This window comes from Eschrichtius robustus, chromosome 3, assembly GCF_028021215.1.
Source record: "Eschrichtius robustus isolate mEscRob2 chromosome 3, mEscRob2.pri, whole genome shotgun sequence".
NCBI lineage: Eukaryota > Metazoa > Chordata > Mammalia > Artiodactyla > Eschrichtiidae > Eschrichtius > Eschrichtius robustus.
This window is the reverse complement of record NC_090826.1, coordinates 74,009,296-74,027,895: the sequence shown is the minus strand read 5'-3', so window position 1 is coordinate 74,027,895 and position 18,600 is coordinate 74,009,296. Positions and strand designations below refer to the sequence as shown.

General features: G+C 35.4%; 1 protein-coding gene across 2 annotated transcripts in view; it reads right to left on the bottom strand.

Annotated features, from left to right (window-relative positions):
• The window catches only part of PRKACB (protein kinase cAMP-activated catalytic subunit beta), a 147,965-nt gene that overhangs the window by 85,176 nt on the left and 44,189 nt on the right, over nt 1–18,600 (bottom strand). The gene's annotated exons all lie outside the window — the stretch shown is intronic.

Genomic DNA, 18,600 nt, shown 5'->3' with positions numbered 1-18,600 from the left:
CTGACTTAAGTCTAATATATACAAAAACTATAAAAACTTAGAGTGTCAGTATTGCTTACCAAACATAATCTGCTGACAAGTGCATATCAGCAGTACATGTTCAAACATTCTAAAATTTGAAAAAAATATATAAGATTTAAAATTATATAAAATCAGCCATAGCAAGAAATTTCAATTGAGAGGAAAAAAAATCCTTCTAGTTGACTGAGACATGTTAATTTTTAAACTTAACACTGAGGACTACTGCTTACCTGATCCCTGATTTAGGGGTCTCACTTGGAAACAGCTCCTTTAGTTAAAAGTAAACTGTCCATTTGCATGAAAAAAGTAACCTGTGACATTTAACAATGATTCTGAGTACTTGCCTTCTAACACTTATTAAAGGATGAGAAATTTGTGTGGTTTTTCTCTTTGGAAGCTTTAAATAAAGGGAAGAAGGAAGGAAGGGAGGGAGGGAAGAAGGAAGGAGGGAAAGAAGGAAGGAAGGATATTTTTAAAAATCTATCTAAAAAAAGTCTTAAGATTTCGTGCCTACTGCTTAACAAACAGAATAAATAGAAACAATAATGACAAATAGAATAAATAGGAATAATAATGTAATCAAATTAGGACACAACACACACAGAGGAAACACTGACTAATGAATTTTGCCAAATAACAGCTCATTTGTGTACATTTTATTTTGTGTAATAAAATTAGATCAATCTAAACAAACAGGCAACAGTATCTACAACACCAAACTTCTTAAATTGTAGCTTTCTGATAAATATGTGTGTATATAATAATAATTTCTTTATTAACATCCGACTTTATACAAAACAGACCCTGAACAGGTGTCTGCAGTCTTCAATAAACATCTACAGAGGATGAACTGTCTCTGTATGGGTATAAGTGCATAAAATTCCTGAATTCTTTGACTTGCTCTCTTGGGATAAATTCTATTCATCCTCAAGGCTCACCAAAAATGTCACATCTTCACTGAAGTTTCCCACATACTTCCTAGAAAAATACACTGCTCTCTCCGCTGTTTCCAATGATCTTATAATTTTATGTTAAAATTTGCTATTTATAAATTTATGTCTCAAATTGTGAATTACTTGAATTCATAAATGAAATGCATGTGCTAGTTATATACTCAATAAATATATGTTGAAGTATTCAGTTTTAATAAATTAAAGGTCTAAGTAGAATCAAACCCTTGAAAATATTTTAATTTTATTTATGATAGGATCATATTTGTAAATTATCCAACGACCACCTAGTTGTTCATATATAGAGACAACAGCAATAGAAGTAATGTCACTTAACTTCTTTTTCTCTACGTTCAGTCAGTTACTAAATTTTACTCATTCTTTGAGTTTCATTTTTATTAGTGAAAATGTGGATTTCTAAAATAACTTGTTTTCTCTGCTTCCAGTCACTCCTTTCAATCACTCTTCTCTGACATATTAACCTCCCCAAAATACTACACTCATGGCATTCCCTTGCCAAAAGTACAAGCTAATTCTAACATTTCAGCCCCACAATATTCGTTTTTAACACAGGTCTAGCCAGACTTATATCCAATGTTGCTTGAGTTTCATATAGATATTCCAGATTTCTAATTAGAACACGAAGATTAATTTATTTAAAGCAATGTATAAGCTTTATAACAAAATTACTGTATCAAGAAGAAGAAAGTAATCTTCACTAGATGAAGAACTAGAAAACACTACATTTAAAATTTATGCATTTTTCTTCAATAAAACTGTTTTTTATCTGTTACAAAGTCCTTAGAGAAAGTAGAATCTTTAGTCCTTAGAGCAATATTTCTATATACGGTATTGTGACCAGGAAACTGTTGCTATCGAAGTACTTAGGCAATTTGATTTTTATTAAAAAGAACTCTACTGGCATCTACTGCTAGAAAGAAACAACTACAGCTTTAACTAAAACTGAATTCTTTCATAATTCAAATTAATGTTAAGAAGTATATTGCTTGCTATCCTTCCTGATGGTATTTTCAGAACTTGAATTTGTACTAAGATATCTAGCCATGTACCCAAAAATTTGCTGTAATAACATATCTTATATCCTATTAATAGTTTAAATAGTGTATGGTAATAAAACTAGAGAGTAATCAACTTTGAAGTTATCAAGTCCTTATTTTTCATTCTGCATTAATTTTAGAAATTATAATAATTTTCAGAGTTGAACCTCCTTTGATTGCCATATCACAAAATATTGGTTTATTTCTTATGTTTAATAATAGTAATGATACCTTACATTTACAAAGCATTTTATAACACATAAAATGGTTTCCATTGATTCATCAGATCTTTACAAATGAAGTAAGCAGGACAGGTATTATTATCCTTATTTCAAGATGAGAAAACAAACATAAATATTAAGTTATTAAGTGACTTGTGCAAAGTCACCTATGTCTTCTGCCTCCTAAATCAAGGCTCCTTTGTACTGACAATAATGATTACCACAAGTAAAGATTTTTTCAAAGGGTGGGGAAGTAGGGATAAAAGGATGGTAGGAGGTGGAAATGGTTCTTGGACACACTGTCCGGAGTCTGAGATTCTGCTATGAGAATGTTTTCATTCACATGGTCACCTTATAGCCATGCAATTTCATTGTCCACATTTATGTTTACAATCATCTTGGGGCCAAGTAGAACTATGTACTTTAGAGTTTGAAGGTTAAAGAAAAGAAAAACATGGAAGCATATTTTATATGTAAATAATGTATTTGTTCCATGTGGAGGGCAAATGATATGACCATGACCCCTGCTATTCAAATAAAGCTTTTACAGTAATAGTTTTGCCTTTCCCAAAATGGATTCATACATTTTTTAAATGGATTCACCTATTTAAGACTGGCTTCTTTCATTTAGCACAGCATAACTAACTGAGGTTCATCCATGTTGTGTGTTTTAAGAGCTTACTAATTTTTTATTGAATAGTATTCCACTGTATGGATTTACCACAATTTATATATCCATTTACAATTGAATTGCCTTTGCACCTTTGTCAAAAATCAGTTAACCATATCTATGTGGGTCTACTCTGGATTTTCAATGTTGTTCCACTGATCTACCTATGTGTCAATTCTTTTTCATCAATAGTGTACTGTGTTGGTTACTGTGGCTTTTTAGTAAGTCTTAAATCTGATTGTATAAATCTTTCAACATTTTTTTTCTAAATTGTTTTGGCTATTATAGTTTCTTAGCTTTTCCATATAAATTTTAAAAGTTTGTCTATTTCTACAAAAATAATCTTGCTAGGACTTATTGAGATTATGTTTATTGAGAGAAATGATAACTATACTGAGTCTTTCAATCCATGATCATATTATATATTTCACTTTTTGATTCATTTTCAGTCATCTTTGATTTCTTTCATCGGTGTTTTCGTTTTCAGCATACAGATCCCATACATATTTTGCTAGACTTATACTTAAGCATTTATTATTTTTAAATTGGAGCTATTGTAAATGATGCTTTAAAAGATGTTTACAATTATTCATTGCTAGTATATAGAAATATGACATTTTTATATGCTAACCTTGTATACTGCAACCTTGCTAAACTCACTTATTATATTTAGGAATCTTTTTCTTTTTGTAGATTTCTTAGGATATTCTATGCAGAAAATCATGCCATCTTCAAACAGATAGTTTCCTTAGTTTTTCCTCTTTAATCCCTGTGTTGTTTATTTACTTTTCTTGCCATACTGCACTAGCTAGGACTTCCAGTAGTACATTAAACAAGTGGTGAAAGTGAAGATTCTTGCCTTATTCCCAATCTTAGGAAGAAATGGTTCACTTCTCATCATTATGTCAGCTGTAGAAATTCTTTGTAGATGCCCCTTATTGAGATAAAGAAGTTTCCTTGTATTCCTAGTTAGTTCAGTGTTTTTATATATTACAGGGATGTTGAATTTTATCCAATACTTTTTCAGTATCTATTGATATGATCATATGGTTTTACTTCTTTAGTCTGCTAATATGGTGTATTGCACTGACCAATTAATTCTCAAACATTAAACCAGCCTTGAATTCCCAGGATAAACACCTCTTGTTCTTGGTGTACTAATCTTTTTATATGTTGCTGGATTCAATTTACAAATATTTTATTGAAGATTTATATAAGTTTACAAGATATACTGTTGTGAAGTTTTATTTTTATGTACTGTCTTTGCACGATTTTGATATCAGGTTAAAAATGACTGCATAAAATAAGTTGGGAAGTATTCTGTCTTTTATTTTCTGGAAGAGACTGTAGGGAACTGGTATCACCTCTCCCTGAAATTTTTGGTAGTATTTGTCAGGAAAACTATTTGGGCCAGTAGTTCGTTTTTGGAAGGCCACAAATACTATTCAATTTCTTCAACAGATATCATACTTTTCAGTTATCTATATCATCTTCAATGAATATTGGTAATTTTTGTCTTTCAAGAAATGATCTATTTCAACTAAGTTGTCAAATTCACGTGCATAAAGTTGTTTCTAAAATCCCCTTATTAGCCTTTAAATGTCTGTGGCATCTGTAGTTATAACCCCTCCTTCATTCCTGATATTGGTATTTGCCTTCTCTTTTTTGGTCAGTCTGGTGAAAGGATTCTAATTTTTTATCTTTTTCAAAGAACCACCTTTTGTTTTTCTTGATTTTCTCTATCATTTTTTCCATTTTCAGTTTCATAAATTCCTGTTCTTATCTTTTCCCCTTCCCTCTACTTTCTTTGGCTTTATTTTGCTCTTTCTCTAGTTTCATAATGTGGAACTTTAGATCATTTCCCTCTGAACAATGATTTTAGTACATCTAACAAATTCTGAAACATTGCCTTTTTTTAAATGTTTATTTATTTATTTATTTTCTTATTAGTCATCCATTTTATACACATCAGTGTATACATGTCAATCCCAATCTCCCAATTCATCACACCACAACCCCCACCCCCTGCCGCTTTCCCCCCTTGGTGTCCATATGTTTTTCCTCTACTTCTGTGTCTCAATTTCTGCCCTGCAAACTGGTTCATCTGTACCATTTTCTAGATTCCACTTATATGTGTTAATATACGATATTTGTTTTTCTCTTTCTGACTTACTTCACTCTGTATGACAGTCTCCAGATGCATCCACGCCTCTACAAATGACCCACTTTCATTCCTTTTTATGGCTGAGTAATATTCCATTGCATATATGTACCACATATTCTTTATCCATTCGTCAGTAAATGGGCATTTAGGTTGTTTCCAAGACCTGGCTATTGTAAATAGTGTTCCAATGAACACTGCGGTGCATCTGTCTTTTTGAATTATGATTTTCTCTGGGTATATGCCCAGTAGTGGGATTCCTAGGTCATATGGTAATTCTATTTTTAGTTCTTTAAGGAACCTCCATACGGTTCTCCATAGTGGCTGTATCAATCTACATTCCCACCAACAGTGCAAGACGGTTCCCTTTTCTCCACACCCTCTCCAGCATTAGTTGCTTGTAGATTTTCTGATGATGCCCAATGTAACTGGTGTGAGGTGATACCTCACTGTAGTTTGGCTTTGCATTTCTCTAATAATTAGTGATGTTGAGCAGCTTTTCATGTGCTTCTTGGTCATCGGTATGTCTTCTTTGGAGAAATGTCTATTTAGGTCTTCTGCCCATTTTTGGATTAGGTCGTTTGTTTTTTTTAACATTGAACTGCATGAGCTCTTTATATATTTTGGAGAGTAATCCTTTGTCCGATGATTCATTTGCAAATATTTTCTCCCATTCTAAGGGTTGTCTTTTCGTCTTGTTTATGGTTTCCTTTGCTGTGAAAAAGGTATTAAGTTTCATTGTTTATTTTTGGTTTTATTTCCATTACTCTAGGAGGTGGATCAAAAAATATCTTGCTGTGATTTATGTCAAAGAGTGTTCTTCCTATGTTTTCCTCTAAGAGTTTTATAGTGCCCGGTCTTAAATTTAGGTCTCTAATCCATTTTGAGTTTATTTTTGTGTATGGTGATAGGGAGTGTTCTAATTTCACTCTTTTCCATGCAGCTGTCCAATTTTCCCAACACCACTTATTGAAGAGACTGTCTTTTCTCCATTGTGTATCCTTGCCTCCTTCATCATAGATTAGTTAACCATAGGTTCATGGTTTTATCTCTGGGCTTTCTATCTTGTTCCATTGATCTATTTCTGTTTTTGTGCCAATACCATATTGTCTTGATTCCTGTAACTTTGTAGTATAGCCTGAAGCCAGGGAGTCTGATTCCTCCAGCTCCGTTTTTTTCCCTCAAGACTGCTTTGGCTATTCAGGGTCTTTTGTGTCTCCATACAAATTTTAAGATTTTTTGTTCTAGTTCTGTGAAAAATGGCATTGGTAACTTGATAGGGATTGCATTGAATCTGTAGAATGCTTTGGGTAGTACAGTCATTTTCACAATATTGATTCTTCGAATCCAAGAACATAGTATATCTCTCCATCTGTTGGTATCATCTTTCATTTCTTTCATCAGTGTCTTATAGTTTTCTGCATACAGGTCTTTTGTCTCCCTAGGTAGGTTTATTCCTAGGTATTTTATTCTTTTTGTTGCAATGGTAGAGGGGAGTGTTTCCTTAAGTTCTCTTTCAGATTTTTCATCATTAGTGTATAGGAATGCAAGAGATTTCTGTGCATTAATTGTGTATCCTGCAACTTTAGCAAATTCATTGATCAGCTCTAATAGTTTTCTGGTGGCATCTTTAGGATTCTCTATGTATAGTATCATGTCATCTGCAATCAGTGACAGTTTTATGTCTTCTTTTCGAATTTGTATTCCTTTATTTCTTTTTCTTCTCTGATTGCTGTGTCTACGACTTCCAAAACTATGTTGAATAATAGGGGTAGGAGTGTACATCCTTGTCTAGTTCCTGATCTTAGAAGAAATGCTTTCAGTTTTTCACCATTGAGAATGATGTTTGCTGTGGGTTTGTCATATATAGCCTTTTATGTTGAAGTAGGTTCCATCTATGCCCACTTTCTGGAGAATTTTTATCATAAATGGGTGTTGAATTTTGTCAAAAGCTTTTTCTGCATCTATTGAGATGATCATATGGTTTTTCTTCTTCAATTTGTTAATATGGTGTATCAAATTGATTGATTTGCATATATTGAAGAATCCTTGCATATCTGGGATACATCCCACTTGATCATGGTGTATGATCCTTTTAATGTGTTGCTGGATACTGTTTGCTAGTATTTTGTTGAGGATTTTTGCATCTATATTCATTAGTGATATTGGTCTGTAATTTTCTTTTTTGTAGTATCTTTGTCTGGTTTTGGTATCAGGGTGATGGTGGCCTCGCAGAATGAGTTTGGGAGTTTTCCTTCCTCTGCAATTTTTTTGAAGAGTTTGAGAAGGATGGGTGTTAGCTCTTCTCTAAATGTTCGATAGAATTCACTTGTGAAGCCATCTAGTCCTGGACTTTTGTTTGTTGGAATATTTTTAATCACAGGCTGAATTTCACTACATGTGATTGGTCTGTTCACAATTTGTTTCTTCCTGGTTCAGTCTTGGAAGGTTATACCTTTCTAAGAATTTGTCCATTTCTTCCAGGTTGTTCACTTTATTGGCATAGAGTTGCTTGTACTAGTCTCTTAGGATGCTTTGCATTTGTGCCATGTCTGTTGTAACATCTCCTTTTTCATTTCTAATTTTATTGATTTGAGTCCTCTCCCTCTTTTTCAAAATGAGTCTGGCTGATGGTTTATCAATTTTGTTTATCTTCTCAAAGAACCAGCTTTTAGTTCTATTGATCTTTGCTATTGTTTTCTTTCTTTCTATTTCATCTATTTCTGGTCTGATCTTTATGATTTCTTTCCTGCTGCTAACTTTGGATTTTGTTTGTTCTTCTTTCTCTACTTCCTTAAGGTGTAACGTTAGACTGTTTATTTGAGATTTTTCTTGTTTCTTGAGGTAGGCTTGTATAGCTATAAACTTCCCTCTTAGAACTCCTTTTGCTGCATCCCATAGGTTTTTGATCGTCGTGTTTTCATTGTCATTTGTCTCTAGGTATTTTTTGATTTCCTCTTTGATTTCTTCAGTGATCTCTTGGTTATTTAGTAACGTATTGTTTAGCCTCCATGTGTTTGTGTTTTTTTACGTTTTTTTCCCTGTAATTGATTTCTAATTTCATAGCGTTGTGGTCAGAAAAGATGCTTGATATGATTTCAATTTTCATAAAATTACCGAGGCTTGATTTGTGACCCAAGATGTGATCTATCCTGGAGAATGTTCCGTGCGCACTTGAGAAGAAAGTGTAATCTGCTCTTTTTGGATGGAATGTCCTATAAATATCAATTAAATCTATCTGGTCTATTGTGTCATTTAAAGCTTGTGTTTCCTTATTAATTTTGTTTGGTTGACCTGTCCTTTCGTGTAAGTGAGGTGTTAAAGTCCCCCACTATTATTGTGTTACTGTCGATTTCCTCTCTTATAGCTGTTAGCAGTTGCCTTATGTATAGAGGTGCTCCTATGTTGGGTGCATACATATTTATAATTGTTATATCTTCTTCTTGGATTGATCCCTTGATCATTATGTAGTGTCCTTCCTTGTCTCTTGTAACATTCTTTATTTTAAAGTCTATTTTATCTGATATGAGTATTACTATTCCAGCTTTCTTTTGATTTCCATTTGCATGGAATATCTTTTTCTATCCCCTCACTTTCAGTCTGTACGTGTCCCTAGGTCTCAAGTGGGTCTCTCGTAGACAGCATATACATGGGTCTTGTCTTTGTATCCATTCAGCGAGCTTGTGTCTTTTGGTTGGAGCATTTAATCCACTCATGTTTAACGTAATTATCGATATGTATGTTCCTATGACCATTTTCTTAATTGCTTTGGGTTTGTTTTCGTAGGTCCTTTTCTTCTCTTGTGTTTTTCACTTACAGAAGTTCCTTTAGCATTTGTTGTAGACCTGGTTTGGCAGTGTTGAATTCTCTTAGCTTTTGCTTGTCTGTAAATCTTTTGATTTCCCCATCGAATCTGAATGAGATCCTTGCTAGGTAGAGTAATCTTGGTTGTAGGTTCTTCCATCACTTTAAGTATATCATGCCACTCCTTTCTGGCTTGTAGAGTTTCTGCTGAAAGGTCAGCTGTTAACATTATGGGGATTCCCTTGTATGTTATTTGTCGTTTTTCCCTTGCTGCTTTCAATAATTTGTCTTTGTCTTTAATTTTGGCCAATTTGATTATTATGTATTTCAGCGTGTTTCTCCTTGGGTTTATCCTGCCTGGGACTCTCTGCACTTCCTGGACTTGGGTAGCTATTTCCTTTCCCATGTTAGGGAAGTTTGCAATTATAATCTCTTTAAATGTTTTCTCGGGTCCTTTCTCTCTCTCTTCTCCTTCTGGGACCCCTGTAATGTGAATGTTGCATTTAATGTTGTCCCAGAGGTCTCTTAGGCTGTCTTCATTTCTTTTCATTCTTTTCTCTTTATTCTGTTCTGCTGCAGTGAATTCCACCATTCTGTTTTCCAGGTCACTTATCCGTTCTTCTGCCTCAGTTATTCTGCTATTGATTCCTTCTAGTGCATTTTTCATTTCAGTTATTGTATTGTTCAGTTCTGTTTGTTTGTTCTTTAATTCTTCTAGATCTTTGTTAAACATTTCTTGCATCTTCTCGATCTTTGTCTCCATTCTTTTTCTGAGGTCCTGGATCATCTTCACTATCATTATTCTGAATTCTTTTTCTGGAACATTGCCTATCTCCACTTCATTTAGTTGTTTTTCTGGGGTTTTATCTTGTTCCTTCATCTGGGACATAGCCTTCTGCCTTTTCATCTTGTCTATCTTTCTGTGAATGTGGTTTTTGTTCCACAGGCTGCAGGACTGTAATTCTTGCTTCTGCTGTCTGCCCTCTGGTGGATGAGGCTATCTAAGAGGCTTGTGCAAGCTTCCTGATGGGAGGGACTGATGATGGGTAGAGCTGGCTGTTGCTCTGATGGGCAGAGCTCAGTAAAACTTTAATCCGCTTGTCTGCTGATGGGTGGGGCTGGGTTCCCTCCCTGTTGGTTGTTTGGCCTGAGGAGACCCAACACTGGAGCCTACCTAGTCCTCTTTGGTTGGGCTAATGGCGGATTCTGGGAGGGCTCACACCAAGGAGTCCTTCCCAGAACTTCTGCTGCCAGTGTCCTTGTCCCTTGGTGAGCCACAGCTACCCCCTGCCTCCGCAGGAGACCCTCCAACACTAGCAGGTAGGCTTGGTTCAGTCTCCTATGTGGTCCTTGCTCCTTCCCCTGGGTCCCGATGTGCACACTACTTTGTGTGTGCCCTCCAAGAGTGGAGTCTCTGTTTTCCCCCGTCCTGCCGAAGTCCTGCAATCAAATCCCACTAGCCTTCCAAGTCTGATTCTTTAGGAATTCCTCCTCCCGTTGTCAGACCCCCAGGTTGGGAAGCCTGACATGTGGCTCAGAACCTTCACTCCGGTGGATGGACTTCTGTGGTATAAGTGTTCTCCAGTTTGTGAGTCACCCACTCAGCATTTATGGGATTTGATTTTATTGTGATAGCACCCCTCCTACTGTCTCATTGCGGCTTCTCCTTTGTCTTTGCATGTGGGGTATCTTTTTTGGTGAGTTCCAGTGTCTTCCTGTTGATGATTGTTCAGCATTTAGCTGTGATTTCGGTGTTTTCGAAAGAGGGAGTGAGAACATGTCCCTCTACTCCACCATTTTTAACCAATCTCCCACCATCATGAATCAATCTCCTGCATTTTCACTTTCATTCAGTACAAAAATATATATATTTTTTTAATCAGTCATCAATTTTATACACATCAGTGTATACATGTCAATCCCAATCGCCCAATTCAGCACATAACCATCCCCATCCCACTGCGGTTTCCCCCCCTTGGTGTCCATACGTTCGTTCTCTACATCTGTGTCTCAACTTCTGCCCTGCAAACTGGTTCATCTGTACCATTTTTCTAGGTTCCACATACATGCATTAATAGACGATATTTGTTTTTCTCTTTCTGACTTACTTCACTCTGTATGACAGCCGCTAGATCCATCCACGTCTCAACAAATGACTCAATTTCATTCCTTTTTATGGCTGAGTAATATTCCATTGTATAGATGTACCACTTCTTCTTGATCCATTCGTCTGTCGATGGGCATTTAGGTTGCTTCCATGACCTGGCTATTGTAAATAGTGTTGCAATGAACATTGGGGTGCATGTGTCTTTTTGAATTACGGTTTTCTCTGGGTATATGCCCAGTAGTGGGATTGCTGGATCATATGGTAATTCTATTTTTAGTTTTCTAAGTAACCTCCATATTGTTCTCCATAGTGGCTGTATCAATATACATTCCCACCAACAGTGCAAGAGGGTTCCCTTTTCTCCACACCCTCTCCAGCATTTGTTGTTTGTAGATTTTCTGATGATGCCCATTCTAACTGGTGTGAGGTGATACCTCATTGTAGTTTTGATTTGCATTGCTCTAATGATTAATGATGTTGAGCATTCTTTCATGTGCTTCTTGGTCATCTGTATGTCTGCTTCAGAGAAATGTCTATTTATGTCTTCTGCCCATTTTTGGATTGGGTTGTTTGTTTTTTTGATATTGAGCTGCATGAGCTGCTTGTAAATTTTGGAGATTAATCCTTTGTCAGTCGCTTCATTTGCAAATATTTTCTCCCATTCTGAGGGCTGGCTTTTCGTCTTGTTTATGGTTTCCTTTGCTGAGCAAAAGCTTTTAAGTTTCATTAGGTCCCATTTGTTTATTTTTGTTTTTATTTCCATTACTCTAGGAGGTGGGTCAAAAAAGATCTTGCTGTGATTTATGTTAAAGAGTGTTCTTCCTATGTTTTCCTCTAAGAGTTTTATAGTGTCTGGTCTTATATTTAGGTCTCGAATCCATGTTGAGTTTATTTTTGTGTATGGTGTTAGGGAGTATTCTAATTTCCCTTAAGACTTTATCTTTGACCATGGATTATTCAGAAGTGTGTTGTTTACATTAACAAATATATGAGAATTTTCTTGATATCTTTCTGTTATTGATTTCTAGTTAGTCCCATTATGGTCAGAGAACATATTCTGCATGATTTTTAATTTTTTTTAATTGTTAAGGTTTGTCTTATGACCTAGGATATGGTCTCTGATGGTGAATGTTCCATGTACATTTGAAGAGTGTCTTCTATTGTTATTAAGTAGAATACACTACAAATGTCAGTTAAGTCAATTGGGCTGATGGTATTGTTCAGGTCTTCTATATCCTTCTGGATTTTGTTTAATTGGTCTATAGATTACTGAGAGATGATTATAGAAGTCTTCAACTTTGTAGATTTTGCTATTTCTCTCTTTTCAGCTATATTAGTTTTTGTTTCACATATATTGAAGCTCTGTTATTAGATTAATTTACATTTAGGATTGTTCTGTCTTTTTATTGAATTGACACTTTTAGCATTATAAACGTCCCTCTTTAATCCTGGATAATCTTGCCACCACAAGCTTTCATTTGATAGTGTTTGGATGGCATATTTCTCCCCCCACCCCCAATTATCAGTATATTTAAAGTAGACTTCTTCTACGCAGCACATAGCTGGGTCTTGTTTAGACAATTTACATTTAATGTAATAGTTGGTATAATTGGATTTAGGTCTATTGTTCTGTTATTTTCTATTTGTCCCCTATGCTTAAAAAGAAAAACCTTTAATAAATATAACTGACATACAATGAACTGCAAATATTCGAAGTGTAGAATTTGATGTTTTGCTATATAAATACAATTGTGAAACTATCACCACAATCAAGAAAATGAATATATCCATCACCTCCAAAACTTTTCTCAGAATTCTTCATGATCTCTCTCTCCTGACATTCCAAATCCCCAGGCAACTGATAATTTTTATAATATAGATAATTTACATTTTTCAAGACTTTTATATAAAATGGGACTTTATGTTAAAATGAACTTTTTGAAAAGTTTTAGATTTACAGAAAAATTGCAAAGATAGCAGTATAGAGAGGTGCCATATACCCAACACCCAGTTTCCATTATCATTAACATCTTACATTAGTATGGTAGATTTGTACAACTAATAAATTAATATTGATACCTTATTGTTAACTGAAGTCCGAAGTTTATTCAGATTTCCTTAGTTTTTACCTAATGTCCTTTTTCTATTCCAGGATCTCATCCAGGATACCACATTACATTTAGTATTTATGTCTCCTTAGCCTCTTCTTGGCTGTGATGGTTTCCTCAAACTTTCCTTGTTTTGATGACCTTGACAACTTTGAGGAGTACTGGTCAGGTATGTTGTAGAGTATCCCTCTGTTGGTATTTGTGTGGTGTTTTTTTCATGATTAGCTGGGGTTATGGGTTATTGAGAAGACGACAACAGAAGTAAAGTGCCATTTATATCATATTGTATCAAAGTTACACACTATCAACATGGCTTATCACTGTGGATGCTGACCTTCATCACCTGGTTGAGGTAGTGTTTGTCAGGTGTCTTCACTGTATAATTACATTTTTTCCTCCCTTTCCACACTGTACTCTTTGGAATAAAGTCACTATGCCCAGTGCACACTTAAAGAATATGGAGTTTTACTCTACCTCCTTGAAGGAAGAGTGGAATTCCTCTACCTGGGCAATGTGTCTCTTTTCCCCCATTTATTTATTTATTCATCATTAACAGCAATACGGGCTCATGGATATTTATTTTATACTTTGGGCTCTAATCCAATACTACATTATTCTGTTGCTCAAATTATTCAAGCTTTGGTCATCGGAAACTCTTTCAATTGTCTCTATGTCCCTTTGACATATAATTGTGTGTGCGTGCACGCACACGTGCATGCATGTGTTTGAGCACTTACTTTCTACCACTATAAAATGGCCCATGCTCATTTTCTATACTTCCTGCCCCAGTCCCAGAATCAGCCATTTCTGCAAAGAGCCCTAGTTCCTTTTACTGGAGAATGGTATTAGAAACCAATACTTTGGAACTAGGTATGCTTGCTGCTACTGGGGTGTTGCTTCTAGGCCCTCTCAGCTTTCAGAACAGAGAAATATATGTGAATACTAACATGTATGTATACCCATGTCTATAAGTATTTCTATATGTAACCACCTATGTCTATAGTAAGGTAAACATAAGATCTTCCTGGTATCACCAACTCTAATTCATTACTGTACAATTCATTTTAGCTTCCTCCCCTTTCTTATCTGAAAACTCCCACTCCAACAGTGAGAAACCTAGCTTCCACCATCCACCATCTATTTACTTACTTGTTCAATTTTGGTATACACAGATGGCAATACCAGCATTGTGAACTTGATACAGGTAAAAACTTTATTCTCGTGGGAAATAACTTTATCAACTAGAGTACACTACTATGTAGTTTCTTTTGCCTCTACTATTAGAGTCTTCACTTATTTCCAAATTTACTTAGGTCAGAACCTATTGTGTCATCTTCAGTGAAGCTGTTTCATACATTTGTAATACAGTTAGATTGTTTTGTCACACTCTGCATTCATTCTTGGATTCCCCAACCTTCTAAATGATTTTTTTAAAATTTTGCATACATTAAAGTTTACTCTTTGTACTTTAAGTGATATGGGTTTAGACAAACACCTACTGTCATGTATCCACAATTATGTATCATACAGAATAGTCTACCACGTTAGTAAATCCCGTGCTTCCCTCATCCTTGGCACCTACTGACCTTTTTACCATTGCCAGAGTTTTGCCTTTTCCAGAATGTCATTTAACTCAAATCGTATTCCATGCAGCCTTTTCAGACTGCTATCACTTAGTGTTATGCATTTAAAATTCATGCATATCTTTTTGTGGCTTCATAGTTCATTTTTTAATAATCACTGAATAATTTTCCATTGTATGGATGTACCACAGCTTGTTTAACCATTCACCTACTGAAGAATGTTTTGGTTGCTTCTAGTTTTTGGCAATTATGAGTAAAGCTGCTATAATCTTTCATGTGCAGGTTTTTATGTGGACATAGTTTTTAAATCAGTATAATAAATTCCTAGGAGTGTGACTGCTGGATTGTATGGTAAGACTATGCTTAGCTTTGCAAGAAATTGCTAAAATGGCTGTACTATTTTTCATTACTACCAGCAATAAAAAGAGTTCCTATCGCTCTGTATCCTTGTCAGCAATTGTCAGTTGTGTGTGTGTGTGTGTGTGTGTGTGTGTGTGTGTGTGTATTTAATCATTCTAAAAGATGTATAGTGGTATCTCATTGTTGTTTTAATATTCCTTAGTGACAAATAATATTAAGCATCTTTTCATATGCTTATTTGCCATCAGTATCTTTAGTGAATGTAGATATTTTTTCTTTTCCAGTACATGCATTTAAGTTTATAAATTGCCCTCTAAGCACTGCTTTTCCTAAATCCCCCAAATCTTGAGAAGCTGTATTTTGATAATTAAAAATTGGTTCAAAATATTTTAAAATTTCTTGAGACCTCTTCTTTTGGCTGCGTTGGGTCTTCATTGCTGCGTGCGGGCTTTCTCTAGTTGTAGTGAGCAGGTGCTACTCTTCGTTGTGGTGCATAGGCTTCTCATTGCGGTGGCTTCTCTTGTTGTGGAGCACAGGCTCTAGGCACATGGGCTTCAGTAGTTGTGGCATGTGGGCTCAGTAGTTGTGGCTCGTGGGCCCTAGAGTGCAGGCTCAGTAGTTGTGGCGCACGGGCCTAGTTGCTCTGTGGCATGTGGGATCCTTCCAGACCAGGGCTCAAACCCGTGTCCCCTGCATTGGCAGGTGGATTCTTGACCACTGCACCACCAGGGAAGTCCCTGTTTTCAATTTCTAATTTAATTCCATTGTGGTCTGCAAATATACTTTGTATGAGTACTATGTTTTAAACTTGTTAAGGTGTGGTATATGGCCCAGAATGTGCTCTATCTTGGTGAATATTCCAGGCAAGCTGGAGAAGAATGTAGATTCTGTTGTTAAATGGCATATTCTGTTAATTAGATCAAGTTGACTGATTGATACTGTTGTTCAGGTCATCTACATACTTACTGATTTTCTGCCTGCTTGATCTATCAATTATCAAAACAGGGATGTTGACGTCTCGAACTGTTGTAGTGGATTTGTCTATATGTCCTTCCAATTCTATCAGCTTTTGCCTCGTGTTTTGACACTCTGTTGTTAAAAGCTAATGTTTAGAATTGTTAAATCTTGGAGAACTGACCACCAAATCATTACGTTATATCTCTTTGCATCCCTCATAATTTTCATTGTTCTAAAATCTCTTTTGTCTGAAATTAATATAGGTACTCCAGCTTCCTTTTGGTTAATGATAGCATAGTATATCTTTCTCCATTTCCTTTTTACCTGGTTCTTTATATTTAAAGTGAGTTTCTAACAGACAACCCATAGCTGGGTCTTTTTTTGTATATAAGGATCTTGTTTTTTAATCCACTCTGACAATCTCTTTTAATTGATGTATTTACACGATTCATATTTAAAGTGACTATTAACATAGATTAATATCCACTATTGTTTGTAACTGTTTCCTACTTGTTGCAGCACTTTTCTTTTTTCCCCTATTTTTCTGTCTCTTCTGATTTTAACTGACATTTTATATGATTCTATTTCATCTCCTCTCTTAAGATATTATACTTCTTTTTAGTTTTTTAGTGGTTGTCCTAGTGTCTGCAATATACATTTTTAACTGAATTAAGTCCATCTTTAAATAACACTATAATGCTTCACTTGTAGTGTAGCTACCTTATAATAGTGTATTTCTAAATCCTTTCTCTTATCCCTTATGACACTGCTGTCATTCATCTCACTTACCCATATTCTATAATCACCCTGTACATTGTTACTATTATTAAAGTTATCTTTTAGATCAATGATGAATAAAAAGATTTTATTTTACCTTCATTTTTTCTTATCCGATGCTTTTCCTTTCTTTATGTACATCCAAATTTCTAACCTATGTAATTTTCGTTCTCACTGAAGAACTTCTTTTATGATTTTTGCAGGACAGATCTGCTGGAAATGAATAACCTTCGTTTTTGTTTGTTTATATATTTTTTAAAATTTTATTTATTTATTTTTCACTGTGTTGTGTCTTCGTTGCTGTGTGCAGGATTTCTCTAGTTGCGGTGAGCAGGGGCTACTCTTCGTTGCAGTGTGTGAGCTTCTCATTGTGGTGGCTTCTCTTGTTGTGAAACACGGGCTCTAGGCATGCGGGCTTCAGTAGTTGTGGCGTGTGGACTCAGTAGTTGTGATTCGCAGGCTTTAGAGCACAGACTCAGTAGTTGTGGTGCACAGGCTTAGTTGCTCTGCGGCATGTGGGATCTTCCCGGACCAGGGCTCAAACCTGTGTCCCCTGCATTGGCAGGCAGATTCTTAACCACTGCGCCACCAAGGAAGTCCCGAGCCTCCATTTTTGTTTGTCTGAGAGAGTCTTTGTCCTTCACTTTTGAAGGATAATTTCCTGGATATAGAATTAATTATAGGTTAGTGGGTTTTTTCTTTCAACTCTTAAATATTTTACTCCACTCTCTTCTTGCCTGCATGGTGATGAGAAGTCTGCCATAATTCTTATTCTGTTCTTCTTCAAGTAAGGTTTTCTTCCATCCCCCCTTTGACTTCTTTCAAGATTTTCTTAGTCTTTGGTTTTCTGCAGTATAAATATGATGTGCCCAGGTGCAGTTATTTTGGTATTTATTTTGCTTGGTACTTTTAAACTAAGCTTCCCAGGCCTGTATTTTGATGTCTGTCATTAATTTTATAATACTTTCTCTGCTATTATTACTTCAAATACTTCTTTTGCTCCTTTTCCTTCTCCTTCTGGTATTCCAATTATGCATATGTTACACTTTTCAAAATTGTCCCATAATTCTTAGATGTTCTGTTCTGGGGTTTTTTTTCCATTCTTTTTTCTCATTGCATTTCAGTTTAGCCAGTCCCTATTGATCTATCTTCAGCCTCATTGATACTTTCCTCTGTTGTGTCCAATCTGTTGATGAGCCCATCAAAACATTTATTTCTATTACAGTGTTTTTTTACTTTTAGCATTTCCTTTTGTTTCTTTCTTAGAATTTCTCTCTGCTCACATTACTCACGTGTTCTTGCATATTGCCTACTTTTTCTATTAGACTCTACATATTAATCATAGTCATTTTAAATTCCCTATCTGATAATTCCAACATCTACAATATTTGAGTCTGGTTCTGATGCTTGCTTTGCCTCTTCAGACTATTTTTTCTTGCATTTAGGCATGTCTTCTAACTTTTTGTTGAAAGTTTACCATGTAGCATTGGGTAATAAGAACAGAGGTAAACAGGCATTTACTGGGTGGATCTGTTAATTTGTCCAAGGAGGTGAACTGTGTTTAATGTTTGCTATAGGTGTCAGAAGCTTCAAATTCCCTTAGTATCCTTGCTTTGACTCTGGGCTTCCCTCAGTACTCCTCAGAGAGTCCATGCCTTGTAGCTATTCAGTTGTAATCCATTGTTCTTATACTGGAGCCCTGTTATACATCTGCATATTTTGTTTTTATCTTTTTTGGTGTTGGTATGAGGGTAAAGTGTGGGGGAGGAAAAGCATTCTACAATTTTAGGATTAAATCTCAATATTTTACTTGGCTTATTTCT